This window comes from Myotis nattereri (genome assembly GCF_964212035.1).
Source record: "Myotis nattereri genome assembly, chromosome: 13".
NCBI classification, from domain to species: Eukaryota; Metazoa; Chordata; class Mammalia; order Chiroptera; family Vespertilionidae; genus Myotis; species Myotis nattereri.
Genome location: NC_138088.1, coordinates 9,596,682 through 9,624,424, shown reverse-complemented (window position 1 = coordinate 9,624,424; position 27,743 = coordinate 9,596,682). Strand labels below are relative to the sequence as shown.

Sequence of the window (27,743 nt, the reverse complement as noted above, 5' to 3'; positions counted from 1 at the left end):
GAGTAAAGTTTATAGTATGTAAATAATATCCCTATGAAGCTGTTTATTATTTTTTAAAGTAAGATCTATTTTTGGAAATTTGTTATAGAATCTAATACTTATTAAAGTGTTCTGCTATATATCACTGAAAATGATCAGCAATGGTATTTGTTTTTGAACTAACTACTGGTTCTCTTGGTTGCAGGAATAAGTTAATATAAATTAAAGAAGCCCAAGATTGAATATATATAATAACATTTAAGGGATAGTTGTCATTGAAAAACATTCTCCGAAAAAAATAAATAGAACAATTCCTTAACCTGATAAAGTATACCTCATAAAACATATTACAAATATCCTTCTAATTGACAAAAGAAACATCAGTAAAAGACTAGATAAATGTGCTGTATTCATAAAGTGAATAGACTTAATTTAAATAATTAAAATAGAACTGTTGTATTAACTTAAATTTATCTTCAAAAAATATGTTTAAATGAAGAAGGGAAAGTGTAAAAGTTCCACAAATAAACATACACACACAGAGATATATTATTTATGGGTTGAAAATATATAGTAACAGTTTTAAAACATGGACCAAAATTATGCAAAACATGGACACATCAATATTTGCTTTTGAGTTAAAAAAAGGGAAGGGATGGAACTAAAGGGAGTAAAGAGTGGCTTCAGATTTATCTGTACAATTCTGTTCATTTAACTTAAAAGTTTAAGATATAAAAATATAAAAGCCAACATCTATCAATTTTTGCAGTTATACATGGGTATATGTCATCATCTGTAATTTACTGTGGTTTCAATTTTACAAATTAATTCTGGATGGTTTTAATATTATTAAAACATTATTTCAGATTGGTAAATTGTATATTTAAATAATTGTGCTATTTAAAATTATTAAATTTCTATGTTAAAGCTTTATTAATGAGTATCATTAATCTAAATGCCTGTGTGTATCTATTTCCTCATATAAGCATAACATACATTTTTTTTGGCTCTATCACATTAAGCCATAAAAATATTCAGATATTATAGTATTTTTACCACCAACCACATTGATGACACAACTTTGTTAAATCATGTGTAATTAAGTGCATCATGTTCAACCAACTGAGCCACACTGGCCAAACAGCAATTTTGCTCTTGATATTTGCATTTTTTAGTAGACAGGGAAATTAAGACATTCAATGTTTCCCGCCCCCTAGCCGCTGCATTCCAGGCATGCTTGTCTTTGCGCCTTATCCTTCAGTTAGGCACTGTGTGCTAGTATTGTTCTTTCAGGATGTTCTCCACCCGCTCCCCCAATCTCTGCTGCTTCACACAGAGGCAAAAGTGCATGAGCCTGACTGTCCTCTTAGATCACATTGCCTCACTAGGACTACTTCAGGCAAAACATTTTGATGCTTGTAGCACAGGCAGGCTTTTTTTTTTTAAAAAATAATATAGTGCAAGAAAGTATTTTCATAGCACCTAGCATATAATAATCAATGCAAGCATTTTGCTATTGCTTTACTAGTTGCTTAAAAGAAGATCAGGGAGAGAGAAAGATATTCCATGTAATTTAGGCTCCTTACCTTCAAAATGTAGATAACGGAATACCTATTGGATATATTTGATCAAAGATGAAATACATGTAAATACAGATTCAACACAACTTTCCACAACACTGGGAGGAAAAATCTATACCCTACTGTTATGTTTAATATGTGCAGGCTGGAACTGGTCCCTAAATGTCTTAGGATTTAAGAATAACATAAGTAGTTATTATTTATACATAAATGTGGTGTTTTATCAATGCCTACATGTATTAAAGACTGTGTATATAAAATGTAGATCAGAACCTTCCATTATATCTCATTGGATCCAAATATAATTTTCTCTCTTTCATTCTCTAAAAAGACCTAAAAGAATCCTCTAGACCAGCGGTTCTCAACCTTTGGGTCACGACCCCTTTGGGGCGGGGGGCGAACGACCCTTTCACAGGGGTCACCTAAGACCATCGGAAATCACATATGTAATTACATATTCTTTTTGTGATTAATCATTATGCTTCAATTATGCTCAATTTGTAACAATGAAAATACATCCTGCATATCAAATATTTACATTATGATTCATAACAGTAGCAAAATTACAGTTATGAAGTAGCAACGAAAATAATTTTATGGTTGGGGGTCACTACAACATGAGGAACTGTATTAAAGGGTCTCAGCATTAGTAAAGTTGAGAACCACTGCTCTAGACATTCTAGAAAGACCCAGGCTCTATTGTGTCTACTGTTTTGTATTTGCCTCCAAAAGTAGTGTATTGTGGCTACCTTTTAAATAAAATAATCTAATCTAATAAAAGAGAAACATTCAAATTGACTGCACCTCCACTACGCCTTAAGCTATGCCCAACAGCCAATCAGAGCGACTATATGAAAATTGACCCAACCAAGATGGCGGCCAGCAGCCACGGAGCTGGAGCAAGTATGATGCTTAGTTGCCCTGGCCATGGAGGAAGCCAAGCTTCCCGCCTGCCCTGGCCAGCTGTGGCCTCCACTCAAGGCAACAATTATAGAAGACAAATAAGTCCCAGATACCTGCTTCCAGCCACCCTCCACTGGGAGCTTGGGTGGCTGGGGGCTGTGGCCAGCCTGCAAACAGCCATTAGCCCCTCACCCAGGCTTGCCAGGCACCCCAGCAGGATCCCCCTCCCTGAAGAGGGTATGGCCAGCCTGAAAACAGCCCTCAGCCTCTCACCCAGGCTGGCCAGGCACCCCCAGCGGGACCCCCACCCTGATCCAGGACACCCTTCAGGGCAAACCAGCTGGCTCCCATTCATGCACCAGGCCTCTATCTACACTAATAAAAGACAAACATGCAAATTGACTGTACCTTCGCTACGCCTTAAGCCATGCCCACCAGCCAATCAGAGTGACTATATGCAAATTAACCAACATGGCTGCCAGCAGCCACTGAGCTGGAGCAAGCAGGAGGTTTGGTTGCCCCAGTGATGGAGGAAGCCAAGCTTCCCGCCTGCCCTGGCCGGCTCTGAGCTCCACTCAAGGCTACAAAGTTTCAATTAAAGAAGGTAAATAAATCCCAGAATAAAAAGAAAAAAAGGAAAAAAGGAGAGGCTGGGAGCTTCCATTACCAGGGGGCTTGAAAATGGCCCTCAGCCTCTCACCCAGACTGGCCAGGCACCCCAGTGGGGACCCCCCACCCTAAAGGAGGTTGGCCAGCCTGAAAACAGCCATCAGCCCCACACCCAGGCTGGCCAAACTTCCATGGGGTGAGGGTCCCCACCTGGGGGGGCTTGACCAGCCTGCAAACAGCCATCAGCCCCTCACCCAGGCTGGCCAGGCACCCCAGTAGGGACCCCCACCTTAAAGGGGGTGTGACCAGCCTGCAAACACCCATCAGCCCCTCACCCAGGCTGGCCAGGCACCCCAGAGGGACCCCCACCCTGATTAGGGACACTCTTCAGGGAAAACCAGCTGGCCCCCACCCATGCACCAGGCCTCTATCCTGTATAATAAAAGGGTAACATGCAAATTGATGCTAACAGCAGAACGACTGGGAATGACTGGTCACTATGACAAACACTGACCACCAGGTGGCAGATGCTCAATGTAGGAGCTGACCTCTGGTGGTCAGTGCGCTCCAATAGGGGGAGCTCTGCTCAACCACAAGCCAGGCTGATGGCTGCCAGCACAGCAGTGGTGGATGGAGCCTCTCCCGCCTCCTCAGCAGCACTAAGGATATCCGACTGCAGCTTAGGTCTGCTCCATGCTGGTAAGTGGACATCCCCCAAGGGCTGCTGGGCTGCCAGAAGGATGTCTGACTGCCAGCTTGGGCCCAATCCCCCAGGGAGCGGGCCTAAGCCAGCAGGTGGACATCCTCCGAGGGGTCCCAGACTGCGAGAGGTCACAGGCCTGGCTGAGGGACCCCCCCTCCCCTGAGTGCACAAATTTTTGTGCACCAGGCCTCTAGTAACAAAATAAAATTTTGCAAAGGCTGTTACGTTTAAGATTTAAGTCTTTTTAAAATTGCAATTCTGTGTAGAACAGCTTAGTAGAAAATTCAGCAGCTCAGCTAGAAGAACTTTCTAGGGATGATGTTTTATAAGTCACACTCAGATCTGTCCAAGTACACCTAATTCTATTGCCACCCAACTGTTGTGTGTTGAATATCAAATTTAAGTGTGTTATTAACATATCTTCAAAATAAAGATATTTTGCATGGGTTGGATATACTAGCTTCCAAACTCAAGTCATCTAAGAAAAGTCTCAGTAATTGCTGAGTTTTGTTGTTAAGGCCTTTTGAAAATCCTTATGTAAAATTATCTAAATCTCTGAAGTAATGTTGCCTACAAATGGAATTAAATTAGATGTCAAGAAAGGAAAGAGGTTTGATTATTTTTACATCTCACCTACCCAAATGCCTACCTAGCATATCTTACATTCCTTCACATGTTCCATTAAATCCAAGATATTTAGAGAAGGTTTGTGATGCACTACAAAGCAATCGAAGATTGAAGTTAAACCCCCCTTCCTGCTTTCTCTTTATTAAATCTGACTTCCTGCAGGAGATTACATAAGGGCAGGGAGGTTGGGAGAGAGCTATTGAGGTATAAGTCAGGTTAAGCCTGACTGGAAGCGAAAGTCCCAGGTCCTTGCACAGGAGGCATCTGAGTCCAGGAACTGCAGGGTGGTGTGCGCACACCTGCCCAGGCCAAGGCAGGGCCTGGCTGCCAGTGCACCCAGGGGGGCGAAAGTGCTGTGCTCACCCTACTTATCAATTACTTAAGCATAATCGTGTTCGTATTTTTATTGTTGACATTATTACAGATGTCCCCATCTCCTCCCCCTGTGCCCCTTTCCCTCTGGCAGTCACCACACTATTGTCTGTGTGGATGGGTTATGCATACATGTTCTTTGGCTAATCCTTTCTCCTTATTTCACCCAGTACCCGCCTCCCCCCTCCCCTCTGACAGCTGTCAGTCTGCTCCATGAATCCATGTGCTGGTTCTATTTTTTTCATGAGTTTATATTTGTTCATTACATTTCACATACAAGTGAGGTCATATGGTACTCGTCTTTCTCTGACTGGCTTATTCCTTAATTCACTAATTTTATCCAGGTCCGTTTCTTCTTTTTTACGGCCATCTAGTATGCAGTTGTGTAAATGTACCTTGGCTTTTTTTATCTACTAATCTACTGATGGGCATTTTGGATGTTTCCAGATCTTGGCTATGGTAAATATCACTGCGGAGAATCTTTATGTGTCTCTAAGAGGGTAAAACAATCCATCATTCATGTTAAGCTAAACTTAACAACTGCTGAGAATAATTACTTAAGAAGTACATTAGGATGGATTGTGTGTGGGAAAAGAGAAGTGGAGAGTAGAAAAGGAATAGAGATTGTGCAATGCAGCCATGGAAAAGATGCAGAACCGTGGCCCAAAGGCCAGACAGACATTGGAGACTTGTGCTCAGGTGAGTGTCAGAGGACCGACTGAGCCAGGTCAGCATATCTTGCTGAGGTCCAATGGGTCATGGGGCGATGTTCATGGCAGAACATGTTCATGGTGGAGTCCCTGTGTGCATGGAGAATCTCCAGGTGTGGGCAGCGCTAACAAGGCTAAAGTAAGCTTTTCCAAAATAACCTCTTTTTTCATGTCAGGTATTCAATGTACTTTGTATTTTGAACTATAAAGTGCCTGGGTGTCAGGTCCACAAAACAAAATTACTGTAACAAAATGCTAAAAACGTGAGGTCAAAAAAACCTTCTAAAGAATCATTATACCCATGCCCCTACCCAAACTTCCTTGTCAAATCATCTGACACGCTCAGTCTCAGAAAGTCTGTTCTGCATCACTGGGTGGGCTGGTTTCTTCTGTTGACCTCCTCCGGCCATATTTGATAAGGAAGGTGGTTATGGAATAAACTTAAGAGAACCATAAGAGAAGCTCTGAAGACATTTCTCTTTTGGCTCTAAAAATACTCTCCATTAAAGCTGTACATTTCTCCAAATCATATTGCCTCTCTCCCTTCTTCCCTGTCAAAGCCACCCTTTATCAACAGACCCACTTGCTCGGGAACTGGCAGCTGAAACTAGAAATGCATGAGATTCTAAGCCCTATTAGCTGGAGCAGCCAGACATTTAATAATATCTGTCGTTTTAACTTTGTTCTCTGGTTCTCAGCATGTCTGACTTAAGTAAAAAAAAGGTGGAATGGAATTTTAAAATAGACAAGCGTGATGTATTGTACAGACATACTGTGCAAGTGCACCTGGTTTGATGTCTCCTGTAAAATTTCAGTTAACTTTGGAAAGTCAGACCTAAAATATATTTCAGGAATGTGCCATTTAACATAGAATTTGAAAGCATAAAGACTTTAATTGATTTTTCAGTTTGTTTTGTACTACTTAATCCTATATAATAAAAGCCCAGAGACCAAAACGGTGGAATGACCAGAACGACCAGAGACCAGGGCAATCAGGCAGGCAGGCAAGTGGTTAGGAGCAATGAGGCAGGCAGGCAGAGGCAGTTAGGCATGATCAGACAGGCAGGCAGAGGCGGTTAGGGGCAATCAGGCAGCAGCAAACAGCGGTTAGGGGCGATCAGTCAGTCAGGCAAGTGGTTAGGGGCAATCAGGCAGGCAGGTGAAGAGTTAGGAGCCAGATGTCCCGTATTGCAATAGGGATGTCCGACTGCCGGTTTAAGCCTGATCCATAGGAATCCCTGCAGGATCAGGCCTAAACAGGCCGTCAGAAATCCCCCGAAAGGTCCCAGATTGACAGAGGGTGCAGGCCAGGCTGAGGGACCTCCCCAAGTGCACCAATTTCGTGCACTGGGCCTCTAGTAGTTAATAATACTGCATAGCATATTTGAAAGTTGCCAAGAGAGCAAACCTTAAAAGTCCTCATCACAGGAAAAATATTTGTGTTGTAACTATGTATAATGTCTCAGAGGTTAACTAGACTTATTGTGGTGATCATTTTGCAACATATGCAAATATTGAATCATGTTGTACACCTGAAACTAATATACTGTTATATGTCATTTATATCTCAATGAAAGTTTTCAAAATTTTTTAAAAATTGTAAATGATATAGTCTCTCAAACCAAAATCTAGTTATGAAGAACAAACAAAAATGGGTATTGTCTTCACTAATATTTATCAACCCTTCAAGCAGACAAATGTAAAAATTAAAAAATATACATTACAAAAAAAGATAAAGAAAAGTTTTTAGTACTGCTGATGCTATTAATATGTATCTTAGAAATTCAAGAGAATTAGTTGCAAAATTCTTATAAAAGAAAACCAGTAAGGTGCTTGTTGGTTGGCTCAGTTGGTCCCCTACATCAAAAATGTTGCCCTTGGGTTCCAGGTCAAGGCACATACCTAGGTCTCAGGTTCATCCCTAGCTGGGACACATATGGGAGGCAACTGATCAAAGTTTCTTCCTCAAATCTCTCTCTCTCTTTCTCTGACTTTAAAGTCAATAATAAAAAAAAAACCCTCAGGTGAGAATTAAAAAAAAAGAAAAGAAAATCAATAAGAAAATTCATTGCATTGGTTGGTTAAAATTTTAATGATAGCCCTGGCCAGTGTGACTCAGTTGGTTGGGTGTCATCCCATGTACAGAAGGGACTAGGGCTTGTTCCCCTGGTAGGGAACACACAAGAGGCAACCAATCAATGCTTTGCTCTCACATCAATGTTTCTCTCTCTCTCTCTCTCTCTCTCTCTCTCTCTCTCTCTCTCTCTCTCTCTTTCTCTCTCTCTTTCTCTCTCTCTCTCCCTTCCTTTCTCTCTAAAAATCAATAAAATATTTTAAAAATATAACATCATAACATTGGTGGTCTTCCTGTGTGTCAAGACTAATTAGTTATAAATTATGATGCAAGGCAGCCAACTTTATGATATTCAAAATCGGTCATAAGTACTATAATAATTTTTCTGAGTTTCTTGGTTTGCCTAGACTTTTGGTAGAGGAATGGGAGGATAACAAATGCCAATGAAGTTTTGGCTGTTGGAAATTCCAGAGTCAGAAAATTTTTATAATCATATAGATTACAAAAAAGCAATTTTTGTTGATTTTGAGGAAAACAAGAGGTGTTTTCATTCCTTTACTTTCTCTAGTGAATTACTATGTAAATTATATTCACCTTATACATTTGTTGCTCATTTGTTTTTATGTTTTTATTATAGAAAATTCCCATTGTATACAAAATTAGCCATACTAGTTTAATTAATCTCCAACTACCCAACATCCAGTTTTACAATTTCAATTTATGGCTAGTTTTGTTTTCCCTATACCCCTAACTACTTATCCCCCTACAAAATTATTTTAAAGCAAATTCCAGATATCATATTTTATCTGTACTTATTTCAGTAAAAAATAAGAATTCTGTCTTTAGCATACCATTAGACCATTATTCAACTAAAAACAAAAGACAATATTTTTATACCATCAGATATCTAGTCAGTTTGTCCGATGGATTTATGTCTTAAATTTTAACAGTTTGAATCAAAATATAAATAATCTATATGTGCTTCTCTCCAATACTTCTCATTCTCTTGCAATTTTAGAAACATTTCTGTAGAGATTGTAAAGTGATTGTATCATCAAAGTGTGAATTGATATGCTCCTCTGCCTTCGTGTTTCCTCTAAGTAATATTTGGGTCGAAAGGTTTGACCAGATGCAATTTCAATATTTTTGAGAGAGTAAAAATACTTACAGAATGTATTTCTCCATTAAAGCATACATAATGTCTAGTTCTCGCTTATTTTGTGATACTAGTAGCCATTGAGGAACAATGCTTAGATCCACTAATAATTTATTAAGTGTAGCAAAATGGGGATAACCCAATTTTATTACTTTTCTTCATGCATTGCCTGGGATGCTTCTATAAAGAACCTCTCCACTTCCATTTGGTTATTTACTGGTATATTATGAATTTAAAAATGTAGAAAAAATTTTCATTCTTTCCCATTAATTTTCTGTATTTCAAAATAATAATTTGGTTCATTAGGATTCCCCCAAACTGACCAATTTACTTTTAGCTTACATTTTATAACATTACTTTTTAAACTCTAATGGATTTGGGCCCATATTTCTTAATATAAATCAATACATAAATTTGCCATTTCATGTTCTGCTTTTTAAAAAAATATGTTGTAATTAATTCACTATTATTTATTGGATCAAGGTATAACTTTATAAAAGTTTCATCACAGTAGATTTAGGCAATCTATCAATATTAAATATTTTCACAAGTTTTCAAGATTTAATTATTAAACATATGATGGGATAAAAATTATTTAATGCAAACCTCAAGTCACTTCTTACTTATTCATTTATAAAGAATAATCGGAGAACAGTTTGTTTCTAAATCAAATGTTATAAGCAATTTATAACAAATGCAGTGTAAAATAATCAAATTTCCTTTAAGAAACTTTGTACCACTTTAAATTCTCAGGTGTAGGGGTAAGAAATTTCTTGTTTTCCAGTATATAATCAGTATATTATTTTTAATCAATGTTATGGTTAATACAAACATTGGTTACTCAACTAGCTATTTTTTCTGAGCTTTAACATTTCAGCTCTAATTGTGATTCCTTCCATAAGTGTCTATGAACACTCATAATGGTAAATGTATATATTCAAGTTGATACTAGATAGATTTTAGGTCTTCCAGATACAATTCTGCACCCAATTTCAATGTGTGGTTGTTTTTCCCCACAACACCAAGCAGTTATTTAACACCAGTGAGGCATTTGCAATTCAACCCAATGCTGGGGTCATCTGCTCGGTGATAACATCAGATTTTAGGTTAAGGTCTCAGTTCTATAAGACTGCCCTTCACTTTCAGATGTTAATTGCAAATCTAGGTTGTTACCTGTGCCTCTAACCAAGAGGCTATAAGTCAGAAGTTTTCACACACCCCTTCTTGGATTCAATTAGTTTGCTAGAGCAGCTCAGAGAACTCAGGAAACTGGTTTACTCACTAGATTGCCACTTTATTACAAAGGATATTAAAGGATACGAATAAACAGCCAGATGAAAGATACATAGGGCAAAGTATGGGCAAAAAAGATGTGGAGTTTTACAGCCTCTTCCATGTCTCTCCCTGTATCTCCATGTGTTCACCAACCTTGAAGCTCTCAGAACTCTTTGGGGTTTTAATGGAGATTGTCTAATGTAAGCATGGTTGATTACATCATTGGTCATAGGTGATTGAACTCAATCTTCAGCCCCTCTCCTCTTCTAAGAGGTGAGGGTGGGAAGAGAGTGGGACTGAAAATTCCGCTGACAACCAAGATACCTTTATTGGGTCTCATCACAGGAAATTTCAAAGTACTTAGAACCATGTGACTGTAATAGGCATGAAGACCAAGCATATATTTCTTATTATAAATTACAGTATTACACCAGCCAAAAATGTGTTTATGCCACATCATGACATGGCTTCTTGCAGAAATGCTCTGTGTTTCTTTATAAGTCTTGCCAATGAGAGGTAGCTATGGAAGAACTGTCATGTAACCCCTGGACCAGGTATAAGTGGAGAACAAAAATAATAGAATGTTATTAATTAGAGTGAATATAACCAGCTAGTTTAAGCCATTATGTACTTATTTCTCTAAAGTGTGTAATGGTGTATGACTTTTCCTAGATCTCTGTCTACATACATTTTATAATATGAGGTTCTGGCATGGCTCACTACAGTTGTGTTCGTGATTAAGTCAGAAGCTGGATAAATCCATTGGTGCTGACACAGTGCTCAAAGCTTGCAGGGAGATAAGAACTTGGGCAGATTGACTCTTGCTACATATTCTAAAGCCCTGGGAAGCAATCACTCTACACATTTTATCAGTTATTGACCCAGTAGAGAGGAGAGGACAGGATCCGATTGGATACTTAAAGAATGTTTAATAAAAATCCTGTTAGCAAACCTGTCACAGAGTTTTAGGGAAGCCAATAAGAAATGGTACAATATTCCAGGGTCAGTGACAGCAGGAACGTACCATCATTCCCTAAACCTGAGTAGTTTTCCTTTTCTCAGTAATATTAGTTATTAATTCTAAAACTAATTTCTATATATTCTAGGATTGTGCAAATGAGTATATATTAAGAATAATAGCAGTCAGGTAGGAGAAGGGAATTAAACATATAGAAAGGGGAAGACTGAAATGAATGCTATGGTCATAGATTAGATGTGGAGTTGTCAGTATAAACTGGTGGACTTTCCTTGGGTGTATTTGCTGATAGGGCCTAGCCCTAGATGCATCACAACAGCAATAAGCACCCCTGAATCACTAAGAGGAACCAGATCTCCATGGAGAAATGACCAATTCTAGAGCTGGGGCATTCATCACAGAAGAGGAATCTAGAATGTTGTGCTGAGCCTCAGAGTAAGCAGGGACGTGCCAAGAGGACATTAGAGCTTGAAGGACCCTCAAAAGCCAAGATCCTAAAAATACAACTTGAAAATAAATACCATGGTAGCAGATTATAACCCCATTGAATAAAATTAAAAAGCTTGATACACACTGATGTAAATAATGAATAAATAAATATATGACGGAAAAGAAAAAGGAAGAAATGACTCCGAAGGAAGGAAGCTGGAGGCCAAGCACAGCTCAGCAGTACTCTCTTCCACCCATCCACTCTCCTGCTGGGGCCACCCATTGATGTAGCCTTACCAAAACCTAGCAGTCATGGCAACACATTTGATGCAATCTATGCAGGTCAGATTCCCGGGAACTGGGGAGCAGGATGACAAAATGGTCTGTGGACTCACAGGAGCAAAAGGAGACAATCTAGCAAACTCTTTTGATCTGGTTGCCACAGAGATTTTTCTAAAATAAATATTTAGCCATTTTGTTTTCTTTTATTAAACATGTATTGCAAAAATAGAGTTTCACGAAAGTCAAAGCTTTTCACAACTTGGCCCCAACCTTTTTTTTTTTTTTTTTTTTTTTTTTAGCTTTTCTACTTTTTAAGCTACTCTGACTTATTTTCCCCCATAAATTAAGCTCCAATCTTATCAGATTATGTGATGCTTTTGAAGCCACTCACTCACCACTGTGGCTTTACTTACCTATGCTTCTTGCATGGAAAACTCTTTGCTTACTTATTTCTCATAAAATTTCCTACTATTTCTCTTCTTGCTTTTTTCAATCCTCACATGAGGACATGCTTTTATTTATTTTAGAGTGAAAGGAAGAGAGAGGAAGAGAGAGAGAGAAAAACATCAATGTGAGAGGGAAATTGATCTGTTGCCTACTGCACGCACCCCTCCCAGGGATCAAACCCACAACCTGGGCTTGTGCCCTGATCAGGGATCAAACTGCGACCTTTCAGTGTATGGGACAATGCTCAACCAACTGAGCTACACCGGCCAGGGCCCAATTTCCTACTATTTCTTAATAGTGTAGATCAGGGGTTCTCAACCTGTGGGTTGTACCCCTTTGGAAGTCGAACGACCCTTTCACAGGGGTCACCTAAGACCATCCTGCATATCAGATATTTACATTACGATTCATAACAGTAGCAAAATTACAGTTATGAAGTAGCAACGAAAATAATTTTATGGTTGGGTCACAACATGAGGAAGTGTATTTAAAGGGCCAGAGGGTTGAGAACCACTGGTGTAGATCAATTATAACCTCACTTCTCTCTCCCCAACCATCATTAGGCAGAACAAAGTTCTCGCTGACTTTCATTAGGCAGAGCTAATTGATGAGGTATTTGTGCTTCAATAATACTAATTCAACAATCAATTAGCACATACCCTGTAGTTATATATATACTGAGACCTATCTATTTCTGCCCTGTTGCTGATATATAGTTCAGGCACTCTACAAGCAGTTGTTGAAGTGAATATATGATGTCTCAAGCTATACAGAAATCTGATTTTCACATTGTTCTTCATGCATTTAGTTATAGGGCTTAAAGTATAAAATCCTCAGATCATCCAGCAGGAAATCACCATGCAGCTAATTCAAACAGACCAAAAACTCTTTTATTTATTTAGAACGCAATATTTTCTTTCAACAAAACATTCCATTTCTAAAAAATATTGAAAAAAGACACCCCAGGATATTAGGACTACCTTGCATTTAAATAACTAACAGTGAAAATTACATATATGTAATTACATATATTATATATGTATTATATACATATATACTGGTATCTACACTAATAAAACACAAAGATGCTAATTGACCATACCTTCGCTACGTCCCAAGCTATGTTCACCAGCCAATCAGAGTGACTATATGCAAATTAACCCAACCAATATGGCGGCCGGCAGCCACGGAGCTGGAGCAAGCAGGAGGCTTGGTTGCCCTGGCGATAGAGGAAGCCAAGCTTCCCGCCTGTCCTGAGCTGGCTGTGGTGTCCGCTCATGGCAACAAAATTTCAATTATAGAGGACAAATAAATCTCAGGTACCGGCTTCTAGCCAACCTCCACTGGGAGCTTGGGTGGCTGGGGGCCATGGCCAGCCTGCAAATAGCCATCATCCCCTCACCCAAGATGGCCACACCCTCATGGGGTGAGGTTCCCTGCTGGGGGGCTTGGCCAGCCTGCAAACAGCCATCAGACCCTCACTCAGCCTGCCCAGGTACCCAGGGGAGATCCCCACCCTGAAGGGGCTGTGGCAAGCCTGCAAACAGCATCAGCCACTCACCCAGGCTGGTCACACCCTCATGGGGTGAGAGTACCTGCTGGGGGGCTTGGCCAACCTGAAAACAGCCATCATCCCCTCACTCAGGCTGCCCAGGCACCCCAGCAGGGACTCCCACCCTGAATGGGCTGTGGCCAGCCTGCAAACAGCCATCAGCCCCTCACCCAGGCTGGCCAGGCACTCCTATATAATAAAAAGGTAATACGCAAATTGACCCTAACAGCAGAATGAATGGAAATGACTGGTCACTATGACACACACTGACCACCAGGGGACAGATGCTCAATGCAGAAGCTGCCCCTGGTGGTATGTGTACTCCCACAGGGGGAGCTCTGCTCAGCCACAAACCAGGCTGCCAGCTGCCAGTCCAGTGGTGGTGGAGGGAGCCTCTCCCACCTCCTCAGCAGCACTAAGGATGTCCAACTGCAGCTTAGGCCTGCTCCCCGCTGGCAAGTGGATATCCCCCAAGGGCTCCCGGGCTGCCAGAGGGATGTCTGACTACCAGCTAAGGCCCAATCCCCTGGGGAGCAGGCCTAAGCCAGCAGGTGGTCATCCTCCAAGGGGTCCCAGACTGCGAGAGGGCACAGGCCAGGCTGAGGGACCCCCCCCCCAGTGCACAAATTTTTGTGCACCGGACCTCTAGTATTATATACATAATTATTTATATAATTGGATTTGATTATGGCATGCCGTCATATAGGAGAGATGACAGGCTTTTATGTCTTCCCTTTATAATAAAGAAATAAAGAAGTGGAAAGGATAAGCCACTTGCTTGAGGTCAGATATCATGCAATGAGGCAGAACAGTGTTTATGGCAGATACTGCTTTCTTTAAAGAAGTTTATGAAAACAAAAGAGAAAATGTTAATAAAGAGACAGACTTTACTGGCAATGGTCTTGGGAAAAAAGGTGGCAAACTTCCTGACTTTAAAATAGGAATATCTACATTAAACCTCCTCTCCTCCTCCCTAGAGAAACATCAGCAAAGATTGCCAATTCTGCCTGTGAAAACGCAGGACCATCTTCTGTGGACATGGCTTCTTCCCTTCGTACAGGTCAGGAGTCAATGACCCTTTTCTGTAGAGGAGGCGCCATTCTGCTTGCCTGAGAAATCAATGCACATCCTAGTGGGAGTGATCGCTTTTCCCTGGCCGACCAGCTCTGACTGGGGAAACGTGTTGCTGCCAATTTTATGCACAAGAGAAATTGTTCCTCTTAGGGATCGAATTGGAGCTTTGTATTTGCTAACTCCTCAGCGATTGCTACAGCAAAGTCTTTTATGTTGGCAACTTTTGTTGTAGGAAACAAATAATCTCAAGCTGGTTCAAAGAGTAGGGAGTTCATTGTACATATCTATATGAATGAGGTGACTTGCATGGAAATTTAAGAGTAGATACGTTGCAGGAGGAATCTGAACACCTGGAACTGGAAGGAGAGTCTAGACTTGGGGTAGCTTCTGGCACCTCAGTTGCAAGAGTAGTCTGGGGGTTTCTATAGAACTAATTGGCCATGAACATGAACATAGTTATATTTTGCATGTGTATGTTTCTTTCCAGTTTTTAACTCAGATGTTTTCTGTGTTTCTTAACTTAAATTTTCAAGACAGTCAAACCTGCTAAAATTTAATATAAATATGAGTCATCTGGGAGTCTTGGTAAAATGTAGGTTGATTTAGGAAGTCTTGGATAGAGCCTGAGATCTTGCATTTCTAACAAGCTACCAAGTGATACCAAAGATACTTCTCCATAGATTATGATTTGGATGGCACGGTAGCATTTCCTACCAAGTCACACAGTTAGGTGTATTAGGCCAGTTTAAAGGCTTGGCCTGGCCAGTGTGGCTCAATGGCTGGGCATCAACCTATGAACCAGGAGGTCACTGTTCAATTCCTAGTCAGGGCACATGTGCAGTTTTCAGGCTTGATCCCCAATAGGGGGCATGCAGGAGGCAACCAATAGAGGATTCTCTCTCATCATTGTTGTTTCTCTCTCTCTCTCTCTCCCTCCCTCTTTTTGAAATAAATAAAAACAGTTTAGAAAAATGATAAAGGATTGATTATTCATAGGTCATGTGCCTATCATTTGTCCATTACTTGGAGACAGGGTTTGGGGATAAGTTTTTTGTTTCCTTGTTTTTGTTCATCCTCTCCTGAGGATTTTCTTTTCCCATTGATTTTTAGAGAAAGTGGAAAGGAGGAGGAGAGACACGGAGAGAGAAACTTTGATGTGAGAGAGACACATCACATCAATTGGTCGCCTCCCCCACAGATCCTCATGGGCCAGGAATCTATCCTGCAACTGAAGCACATGCCCTTGGCTGGAATGGAACCTGAAACCTGTGGGCCAAAGTTCTAACCACGGAGAAAAACTGGTTAAGGCAGGGGATAGGTTTCTTATTGTGCCAAATATACAGGGGCTGTGAGAGGGGAAGTTTACCAAAGAAGGGGCTAGGATTGGGCTGACACTCTATAAGCCTCCTATAAGCAGTTCCTTTCCATTAAGAACTGGTTTTAGTTTAGTATCTTTGTTTGATCATAAGTATCATCACTGAAGATCAAAAGGGAGTCAGACATTCAGAGCATCCTACTCACTATACTACCTCTTGCTTTAATGTTAAGGTATGCAAAAATAACCTCATTTTCTTATAGCCAACTGTAGAGTGGAGAAGTGTACTCATCAGTAATTTCACTAAAAATTAGTCACTTTTAAAAGCTACAACCTTGGTAATCAATATGTTACCAAAAACTGTGGTCTCAAAACTTTTTTTCTACATCTTGTAAAAAAATCTAGAATCTTGAATTTCTAATAGAAATTCTCCATCCTCAACTGGAGTGATCATCGTGGAATACACACTTCATCTGACCACAGTCATTGGTAATTCACCCCCAGAATAAAGACCAAGCTCTTCCACTCCAGGTTCTTCAAATCTGGTCTCTCCTTCTCTTTCTGTATCATCTCCCACCACTTCTGCCACGTGTCATCCCTATGCCATAACCAATTATTTGTCTTTATCTTTCTCAGATAACCTTCCAGACCCTGTGATTTTTCTCTAGCTCTGTCTATAATTTGCTTTCTTATATATTTGCAGTTTATATTTCTACTCATGCACTGATTATTTACCCATAATTAATTATACCATGTTCTTCTCCAACAGCTATCAAAAGATACCTTAAAATATAGCACTTAGCTCAGTACTACATTATATATTTGTCTAATATAAATTATTTTAACTATTGTATCTCCATAGCTGAGCATAGTATTCGCTAGCCACTCTGAATATTTATTAAATGAGTAAATGAAGAGAATGAAAGAATCTGTAGGGGCAGAGCTGGAAGTGCAGTGGTTGGAGGATTCCTAGTAAACGCTGGGGAGGGAAGAAACAGGCAGGTAACAAGAGGCAAACCACAAACCCGCCACACTGTGTACCCAGTGAGGGGACACACAGGTGTTTCTGCCATTCGCTTCTCTCTTGACTTCGTGCTGTGTCTGTTTGCATTCAGCAAGTTAGCATGATATTTAAATCCCGAGTCCACAGCTGCTGGAATAAATATTTATTTCTAAATGAAACTGCTCTTTTTTGTTCATAATTCAGGATTCTGGTGCTGCAACAGCAGTTGAATTGAAAATCAACACCAAAATGTGGCTCATCTAAATGGCAGGGAAAGTAAATCAAGTATCAGATGAAGCCAAGTCCTCATTCTCCTCTCTGATTACATTTCCTTGAAGATAAAATATTTAATCTATGCTAGAGCTATGGAACCCAGAGGCTGTAACCACCTACCGGCCTATGGCAACAGGTGAGGTGTGTTCATCTTAGCACTCTGTAGTGTTTGCTGGAAAACAGTTGTGCTCAAAAGGCCATTTGGCTGAATTTTGTTGACTGATATTCCAGAGAATTTTTTTTCAGAAGTAGCTCAGTGCTCTTCTGGCTTCTCAGGCCAGGCCATCCTTGATTTTATTTAAGTGATTACAGTTGAAACCATCTGGCCTGGAGATTCTTATCTCTATGTGCTTCCCTTTCACACCAGAGGGTGTGATGTGAACGCATTTACTATGTAACATGCAGTTTATTATAAAGAATGATCTAATCTAATCTGCCCAAAGAAATGGTAATAGACATTATGAGTGAATTTCAGGACAAGAGAGAAAGAGCGGGGAGAGGAAGAGAGAACAGGAGAGAGAGTATGTGTGTGTGTTTCTGTTTGGGTGGTCTGTGTTTATTTCAATAGAACCATCTCCCCTCTCCAACAATAGCAAGCAAAAAAAAAAAAAAATAGATGAAAAGAAAGAGAAAGTCAGGGAAGAGGGAGAGGAGATGTGCCCAAGGGGACACACACCAAGTCAGTCTGTGCTGTCCTCCCAGGTGGGTAGAGTGGCTGGCCTGGCAGGCAGGGGAGCTACCTCTCCTGGCGGCTCCTGGCAGCCTTTCACAGCTGAAACCCCATGGCTGGTACAGAGACAATGTTTCTGAAGGCCCTGGAAATGCTAGATACCCACTATGTGGACACACCGAGAGGGCTCTGTGTCAGGGCCTGCCTCGGTCTCCCACTCACGCAGCCCTCCGGCCCTGGGAGCTGTGTGCCTCGGCAGCACGTCTGTTTACTGGCAGCGGTTTGCATGGAGACCTTGCAGGTACCCCGATAGACTGTGGGGAGCTTGTGGTTGTCATGCTCCAGGTAAAGTGTGGCGAGCACCACTGGGCCCTCCAGATTCTTTCATCCTCGCCCGTGCCGCCCACCATGTGAAGCTTGAGTGTCTTCAGTGGGTCTCTACTTTCAGTTCACTCAGACTCCTGCTAAACCTGAGCACAGATGTCTCCATTGACCTGGATTTGAACTTGCTGAAGCAGTTTGCAGTGGCCCTCTGCTGGCCTGGCTATTGTCAGAGGGAGAGGCCAGGGTCTTCCCAGAGGACAAGTTCTGCTGGTGGTGCACTTGCTGGTGTGGAAGGATGTCCTGCCTGGGGCCCCACCATTGCTGCTGGTGGGTGGACGGAGGAGGAAGCACAGACAGAGACGTGCTGAGGGCCTCTCCATACCCGTCTGCGGTGCCTGTCCACACCCTGTCATGGGTTTCTGCTGCGAGGGTGAGGCCCCAGGACCTGCAGCTGAGCAGAGGCCACGGAAGCCCAGGCCCTCGCCGGCTGAGTTCCGTGCTTTCGGCTGTAGGCCTGGCTGGGCCTGGCCTTCTCTGAAACAGGAATTCCTGCTTTGTGTATGTAAATGTTCTTGGACAACTTGAACAACAAAATGACACATAACCTTTGAATTGATGAAGGAGAATAAGGGAAGCCTTGAAGCTCAACCATTCCTATGTCATATATTTCATGCTAAGTTGCATAATTTAATTATTGCTGTTATTCTTGGGGGCGGAATTCAGAGGTGAGGAACAAGCATACAAGATAATATTATAAAGAAATAGTAAACACAATATAATTAACATATTTATTGCCTTATAAGAGTCATTTAATACCATATAAGAGACAGACAGACAGAAATCTCTAAGCGTATATAATTGGTAGCTGCTAATTGTGACTCGTAGGTAAAACAACCAGCTTCAGTTTTCTATAGGGTTAAACTGTTGTCAGGGGATAACTTTAGTCTCATCCCAGAAACTATTTCTAAGATATCCTGACATAAATCTATGTATTTATAGAAAAAAATAAATATAAAACATAATGATATACAAAACATACACATATTATTTTTTATAATCTCTGGATATTGAGGTTATAGGTAATTTAATTTTTAATTTGCATATTTTTTAATTTACATCCAATATAAATTGTATCTGTTATTAAAAATAAAATTAGTTCTGGTGGTGTGGCTTGGTTGGTTGGAGTGTCATCCAGTACACCAAAGCATAGCTGGTTCGCTTCCTGGTCAGGGCACATACCCAGGTTGTGGGTTTGATCAGGGCACATGCAGGAAGCCCCAATCAGTGTTTCTCTCTCACATTGATGTTTCTCTCTCACATTGATGTCTCTCTCTCTCTCTCTCTCTCTCTCTCTCTCTCTCTCTCTCTCTTCCTCTCTCTAAAAATTTTAAAAATAAATAAATAAAATTATAAATCACAATCATTACATATCCTTGTATTACAGAACGTATTGCATTGTATGCAATGCTTTGTGTTTCCCCAACTAGCTCATGAAGTCTTTGAACATAAATATGTAAAATTTTCCTTAAGTTGTCTCCTTCATTCCAAATTCTCAGACCACAAGACTTGGCTTGGGTGTTCAGCTGTGACTAAGAAAAAAATAGATTTTTATTTATTTATGTTTTACTCAAGTTGACCTGTGGTTGAATCATGGCTTCAGGATTTGAACTGAGTGATCTTGGGCCAATAACTTGCCTGCACACTGATATTCTTATAAAAATTTAACATAATGATGCTTAAATCTTAGGTCGTTTCCCTTTTGCAATCTATAAGCCTGTTCCTCTGTACAATGTGGTCCATGGACCAACCACCTCAGCAGCACATGGTGTTTGTTGGCAAGTAGACTCTCAGCCCCATTCCTAAACTACTACATTGAGATTTGCATTTTAACAAGATCCAGGTGAATCATTGTACAAAGTATGTTGAGAAAAATGTATACTCTAGTATGTGTGTTCAGAACATCATTGAGTCATCTAATAATTAAATACACAAATATATCCTCATCCTGTGTAAGGCTCTCTTTGGCACACTGTTTCTTCCACTCTCACTGCCCTCACCACAAACAATGATTTCTGATTTAGAAGACTGACACTGCTAATGAATTGAGAAAGAGAGCAGCCCAAATAAATGTTGAAGTTGGCCCTCAATAGCTAAAGCCAAATTTTAAGAGATCCTTTCATAATATTGTTTCCTAAGAAAGAACTCAAGCCATATCTCTACACACCTTTAAGACTAAATGTTCTTCCACTCTTGATGAAAAAGATCCCAAAATTCAGACATTTAGTACTATATTTAGTGTCAATTCATTCTCACAGCCATATAACTTGAAGTACAGTGAAAACAAAGCCTAGAGATTTCAATAATTTTAATCCACTTCTGAAAGTTCTTAATTTCCTTTCATTTAATGTTATCCAATATTTTTAGGAGATTTGAGAGTAGCATAATCATTCATCATTAGTGGTGGTATAACTTGGTACAAGTATTTTTCAGTGGGGATTTTATAGTCTATATCAAATTAAAACATACATATACTTTGAACTTGCACTTCCGTTTCTATAAATGTAGTCAACATAAATGTTTATGTGGACTCAAATGTGTACAAAATTAATATAAAAGCATTACTTATAATAATGGAAAATATTTGCAATAATGAAAAATGTGAGCTAAGGTGAGTGACCATCCATAGAGAGATGACAAATAATCTATAGTACATTCATACTTGCTTAATGGGTTCCCATCATTTTGTCCATCCAGATAACTTTATCTTAGCAATATTATTTTAGGCTTCAATACTTCTGGAAACTACACCTAGCTCCTGCCCTCAGCTATGTGGTTCAAACTTGAAATTGGCATATTTGCAGTTATTATGCCCCATAGGCCACTGTTGAATATTCCAGGTTTGGGTAGCTAAACAAATATGTGACAGTCATAACTCCACAGTCACTTATGTACAGTTGGTTGATCCAAATCAAGATAGATACCTAATAGAGTGGAATCAATTGAGTCATGCCACAGATTTTTTAAAATGGAACTGGTAATTGATGGGAGCCACATTTCCTCTCCTGTAGAGATACTTACTTTGCAATGAGAGAGGACAATCAAGGTGAAAATCCACAATAATCTGAAATAGGAAGAGTGTACAGATTTTGGGTTCCAATTCTATCCTTCTGATCCTATAGTTGATCACCCAATCCTTCCTTGGAAGACATGAACCGGTAATTTCCCTTTTTACTGAAATAGATAAAATTGATTTTCTATATTGATGATATATTGGTGAAGCAAAAGTCACGTTTTGTAACAATTGAATAATTTGATATAATTTTTGTAAAATCTAAAAGCTTATTTTATGTAAATTATATAGAAGACACCTCAAAGTGGGAAGAGTGACATCCTTGGAGTAGTAGGGAACAGGAGGAGGAAATTCTTTTGCTTTTATATTATGCTTTTATATTGACTATACTCTATTAATTTTGTATTTGAAAAATATTTTTAAGCCCACAAACTAAACACTTCTAGAAAGACTACATAAAAAAAACAAGTGCTTTGCAACCACTCACTCTCCGATGTTCTATGCCAGTGCACCTGCATTGATTGGTCCCACAGTGAGGGCCGGAGAGAATTAGGATTGCTTGTGATAGCAAGCCAAAGAGGCACAACTACTTCCCAACTCACAAACGTCTAATTTATGAACACCTGTCACATAAAGAGAAAGGCTGCTGGCCCACGCTAACTTGCCAGGGGACAGCATAGCAGTGTGGGACATGCTTGAGCTTTGCAGTCAGACTGCTAAATTTTGAATTTTGCTCCTCTACTTACTAGCTGTGGAGTACCCGGTGAGTTACTTAGCCTTCCTGCACCTCAGGTCCTCATCCATAAAATGTTCTGACAGTGGTTCCTCACTCAGAAGATTGCTATAAAATTTAGTACAAACAATGCAGCACCAAGTCTGGCACACACTCTGCCTATACCCGTGTTGCCATTAGTGTTGTTAGAGGCAGCTTGCCCTCTGGATGCTCACCATGGCACTGCATCACTCTGCTCTGTCCCTAATGGCAAGCCTCGTGTTTGTTGCCAGGTACAGACAGCAGATCCCTTAGAATAATGATTGTCTTGTCACGGTGACAAATTTCAACTTGTTAGAATCAATTTCCTTAGAATTAATTATTGTCCCACAAATCTGCACATCATTTGATTGAAGTAGAGCTACCCTTAAGTCTATTAAATTCATCACAATAAAGGCAGAGAGCTTGTTCCATTTAAAAATTTGTAATATGTATTTTTTTCACATAGAGCAAATTCCTGAAATCTGATATCCTTCAGAGCCCATGGAGGGTTTCAGTGTGTATCAGCCATGCAGCAGGCCAGAAGGGACCTGTGTTGTAGGTTGCTATTGCTTGATATGGACCAAGCTTTGTTGTAGCTGTCTGTTAAATATGGCTTTGACTGTGTATTATTTGCATTGCTGGTACGAGGTATGTTCAGTTTATTTGTCATTTAAAATGTCCTAAAAATAATACATTATAACCAACAGTGAAACAGAATATATTGTGTATTCAGAAAGTTATAGAATAGACCAGCATGATATACATTAAAACACTATATCTAAAATAAAATTTTCATAAGAAAGCATTGTGTTGAAAGCTAATTATACTTCTTCCTTTGGACTCCATAAAATAATGGCACTATACTAGATAGTAACTTAAATTCAAATAAATGTAGTAATTAACATCAAGAAATACGTGGTCCTCTTCATCCCTGGGGTTTCCCACTTCACCTTGGCTCATGGTCGGCAAATGTACTATCTACTGACCACAACCCATGTGTCAGGACTACTGGTGGGTACTGATCACTTTCTACCAGAGGTCAGTCTGTCCTACTGCACTTTATCCAAAACAAAGACCTTTCTCTCACCAATATTTGCAGTGGCTGTAATTTTGCTTGTAATTCCTAGACTTTTACTGTCCTTATGAGTGAAAACATTTAGTGATCAAGCTGAAGTCTGACTTTGATACAATAGCCTTTACAAGTGGATCCTGCCACTGAGGTAGAGGAGTTGATTCCTGCGAAACAGTATATTTATTATTTCTTATGCTACTTATTATGCATTAAAAATGTGCTACTTGCTATGAGTTAGATATAAGCGTCATCTGGTCCTCAGACATCTATTAAATTCACAATGTAGATGCAGGGCTAACATCAAGTCTCTAGAATGGCGATGAGTACAATCTAGGTATATGGGGTCCAGGAAAGCACAGACAGAACTGGCCAGTGCTGCCCCGGCTGCTGACGCCGAGAGCGGAGAACACGGCAGGGCCACTCAGAGAGTTGCCATAGAATCCAGTAATTACAACCAGTAATAAGAATACAGACATGGAAATTAGGAAATGTCCCTCAAAGAGGGAAGTGGCAGTTTTAGGGAGAAGCAGAGAGACGTTCTCACTGGAAAATCCATTGTGATTAGAGAAAAAGCCAACAGTTCCCAAGAGATAAATCCTAAGGGAAAGCAGCTCCAAGAGATGGAACGGAGGCTCTGGCTTCCATCTATAGAAGGACTGTCCCACATCCTAAGTCAACGCCTCCTGAGCATCTGTCACTCATATATCACCATCAGCAGTAGAGACTCAGGTAATGAAGGGTCGGTGACCAAACCCACTAAAGGCACTGGTCTCAGGCCACCATCTCACTGAGTTCTCTCCTGGACATAATCTCTTTGAATTAATTGTCAGATGCGACTAGAAAAGAGCAGAATATGAGACCCCAAAATATGCCACTTCAGCATGTAGCTTGTTTCAAACTGAAGACCATTAAGACTCCGTGGGCTCAGAGAAACTTCCGTCCCTGCCTTAACTACCTAGAAGACTCTAACTCAGGGTCTTTTCCAGAATGGGAATTATTACCAGAGATACATTTCAGCTGAGTAACCCATCTGTTTGACTGGACAAACATCTATTACCCAACATCTGCTCTTCTTCTGATGAATTACCCACCTCTGCTTAAATCCCCAGGCCTTTATCCTATCCCTTAGCTCAGGATGTCATATATACCTTATTTTACCTTTTTATCTCTGAATCTTTCATTTATGTGGGGTTTCTGACTTTCTCGTGTATGTGGGTTCCATACGCATGAATTGAATTTGATTTTCTCCTGTTAATCTGTCTCATGTTGATTTTATTATCAAACCAGCCTTTGTAGAATAGAGTAAAATTCTTCATCCCCTGCAGGACCAATGGTTGCTATTAAATGTTTCTCTTTATTTCTGCCCCCTTCTAACTTTTTTCCTAGTGTTGTTTAGTTGAATTTCCAAAGTAAAGAGAAACTTCACTATAACCCAATTAATGCTGAATTTCTAAACCAGAGCCCTCTGGACATCATGGGAAGATTCACTGAATATTTGTAGCACCACTGACAGTTTCATTCCCTGCCCCATCGGGGATTAATGAGGTATTTATGGAGGAAACACTGAAACTTTTGACCATGCAGGGCATTATGTGTTTTAGGAAATATGATTTGTTTTAAAGAATTTATAACCAAGCTTTATAATTTCCCTTATATTAAAGTGAGTTCTACCTGTGTGATGTTACGCTTGCAGAAGCTAATGTGAGCCTAAGGATTTCACATTCAGGTAAGTGGAAAAAAGGCTTCAAATTCTTAAATTTCCTGCATTCCTGACCTTCCTCCCAGGAGTTTTCTTTCACACAAAAAATTTGTCTTTCTTCCTTTATATTTTTCCTTTTTCCCAACACTTAACAAAAAAAAAAAAAAAAAAAGAGTATTTTTGACCTTGCAGGTAATAAGGTTTCAAATGTTCAAATGTTGTTGTTGATTAAACAAATAAATGCATACATGAATGAATGAATGAATGAATGAATGAATGAATGAATGAAAATTCATTAAAAACTTGATTCTCTGGCTTAATTAGAACTTACTCTTTTATTTGAAGCATCAAGGAACATAGTTACAATGACATTGCTGCGGTCCATAGGTGGCATTTCTTTCCTTCATTTCTTTAAGACATGTAGTCACACTCCATCCCAAGCTTCCAGGACCCCCTCCTTCTGAAAAGCTTTGCTTCCAGAAAATTGAAGAGTCAGGCTACCCTCCTGAGTAGCCAGTCCTTCCCCCTTGTTTTACTGCCTTTTGGATATACATGACTTTGCAGCTTTCCCTAGAAAAGGAAGACTAAATCAATATCTCCCCTCTCCTTCCCCCACTCCCTTTTCCTGCCTCCCACACCCCCTTTCCTCTTTCTCCTAATTCCTCAGTGTAGTACCTAATCCTGATTCTGACTTTTCAAGCATAGCCTCATTATTTCTTACTGATTCAATCACACACTTCTTCACAGTTTGTTTCTGAATTCTATGAATGCCCTTTCAGCCTCCTACATCTCTCTGCTACATTAAAAACTGTATTGGCACAATATTCCGTGTTACAAGTGAACTTGCTTTTATGCCACTAAAGCATAGTGAATATTTGCCATTCACTTAGCTGCCTATTGTCATTCAATGTATTCACTTTCCTGGTGAGATGCCCCATGCCAAGGGAAGGGCAATGCCAGGGGAGAGCTGCTGGAGAGTTAATGTCCAACACATGCCAACTCCACTTTAGGTTTCAGCCACAGAGACCAGTAGTTGGGATAAACTGACATGTTTTAAATGTCCATCTTGCGATGTTAGACACACACAGTAAGATTGTTTATCACAACAACTCTATACTTTTGACACAATTATGCAAAATTGTGACACATGATATTAGGCCATGAAAGAAGTCTTCCACAGATCTTACTCATGGAAGCACAGGATGAGATCTAAAGCCTCCCCACTTACACTTTGTTTTGTTTTTATTCAAGACAACTTTTGCCAAGCCCTGGACAGTATGGCTCAGCTGGTTGGAGCATCGTCCTGTGTACAGAAGGGTCAAGGTTCAAGTTCTAGTCAGGCCTCATACCCTGGTTATGAGTTCAATCCCAAAATTGGGGCATAAGGAAGGCAACCCAAAGATGTTTCTCTCACATAGATGTTTCCCTCTCCCTCCCTTCTCTTTCCTCTCTCTTTGAAACCGATGATAATCATATTCTTGGGTGAGGATGAACAAAAATGCCAAATATACATACACCATTATCTAGTTCTAGAAATTTTTCATGTCAAATGGAAACCCTGTACTCACTTAGCAGTGACTTCCCATAGTGGGGTCCCTATGAATATAATCAATGCCACTTTGAAATGATTAAAATGGAAAATTTTATGATTTTTTTATCCTATCTAATCAAAGAGTAATATGCAAATTGACCATAACTCCAACACACAAGATGGCTGCCCCCATGTGGACCCAAGATGGCCAGCAGGGGAGGGCAGTTGGGGGCAACCAGGCTGGCAAGGAAAGGCAGTTAGGGGTAATCGGGCTGGCAGGGGAGGGTATTTGGGGGCGATTGGGCTGGCAGGGGAGCATTAGGCATTGATCAGGCTGGCAGGGGAGTGGTTAGGGGGTGATCAGGCTGGCAGGTGAGCAGTTGGGAGCCAGCAGTCCTGGATTGTGAGAGGGATGTCCGACTGCCCATTTAGGCCTGATCCCAGTGGGCAGTTGGACATTCCTAAACGGGCAGCTTGACATCCCTTGAGGGGTCCCAGATTGGAGAGGGCGCAGGCTGGGCTGAGAGACACACACTCCTCCATGCATGAATTTCATGCACCAGGCTTCTAGTTTTACTATAAAAATCATACACACACACACATTTAAACAGTCTTCCACTTCCCACTTTTTCTTACAACTACCCTTCCTTAAAAGTTATGTTAATAATTACAGAGTCCAGGATGAAATACCCATGCTGGTTTCATTAAGTTAAAAGATTGCACACTATTTTCCTTTTATTTTCTCCATTATGACTTTACCTAGTTAAATATAGATTTTATGGCACAGGGACAGAGATAGTAGTGTCACTAATCAAAAGCTGCACTTCACAGGGGGATTGCAATGAGTTTTAAAATACTAAAGTTTTCTAATATAAGAATGCCATTCCTCGAAGAGGAATGTACCATTTCACACAAAAAAAATTCCTGGTATGTATTTGGCCAGTTGGATATAAAATGAATCTAGGAGCTTTCACTTGAATTTCCACTTGACAAGCCTTTGACAAGATGTTGATGACTTCCCAATCTCTTTTTCCAGTCCACACCTCCATCCAGAGCACTAGCCCATATAACTAACTGCCTGGTAGACAGCACCTTGATAGCCACCAGACACCTGAAACTTAACTTGTCCAAAGCTGTACTCATTATTTTGCACTCTCAGACCTGCTGTTGTTTCTGTACATTTGATTTTGCTAAAGATATAACTATCTCCTCAGATGTCCAAACAAGACATCTAGGCATCATTCACAAATTGTCCTTCCCCACCCACATCTTATTAATCATCAC

At 40.2% G+C, this 27,743-nt stretch overlaps 1 long non-coding RNA gene across 1 annotated transcript in view; it reads right to left on the bottom strand.

Annotated features, from left to right (window-relative positions):
* The window catches only part of LOC308528709, a 260,832-nt gene that overhangs the window by 157,653 nt on the left and 75,436 nt on the right, over positions 1 to 27,743 (bottom strand). The gene's annotated exons all lie outside the window — the stretch shown is intronic.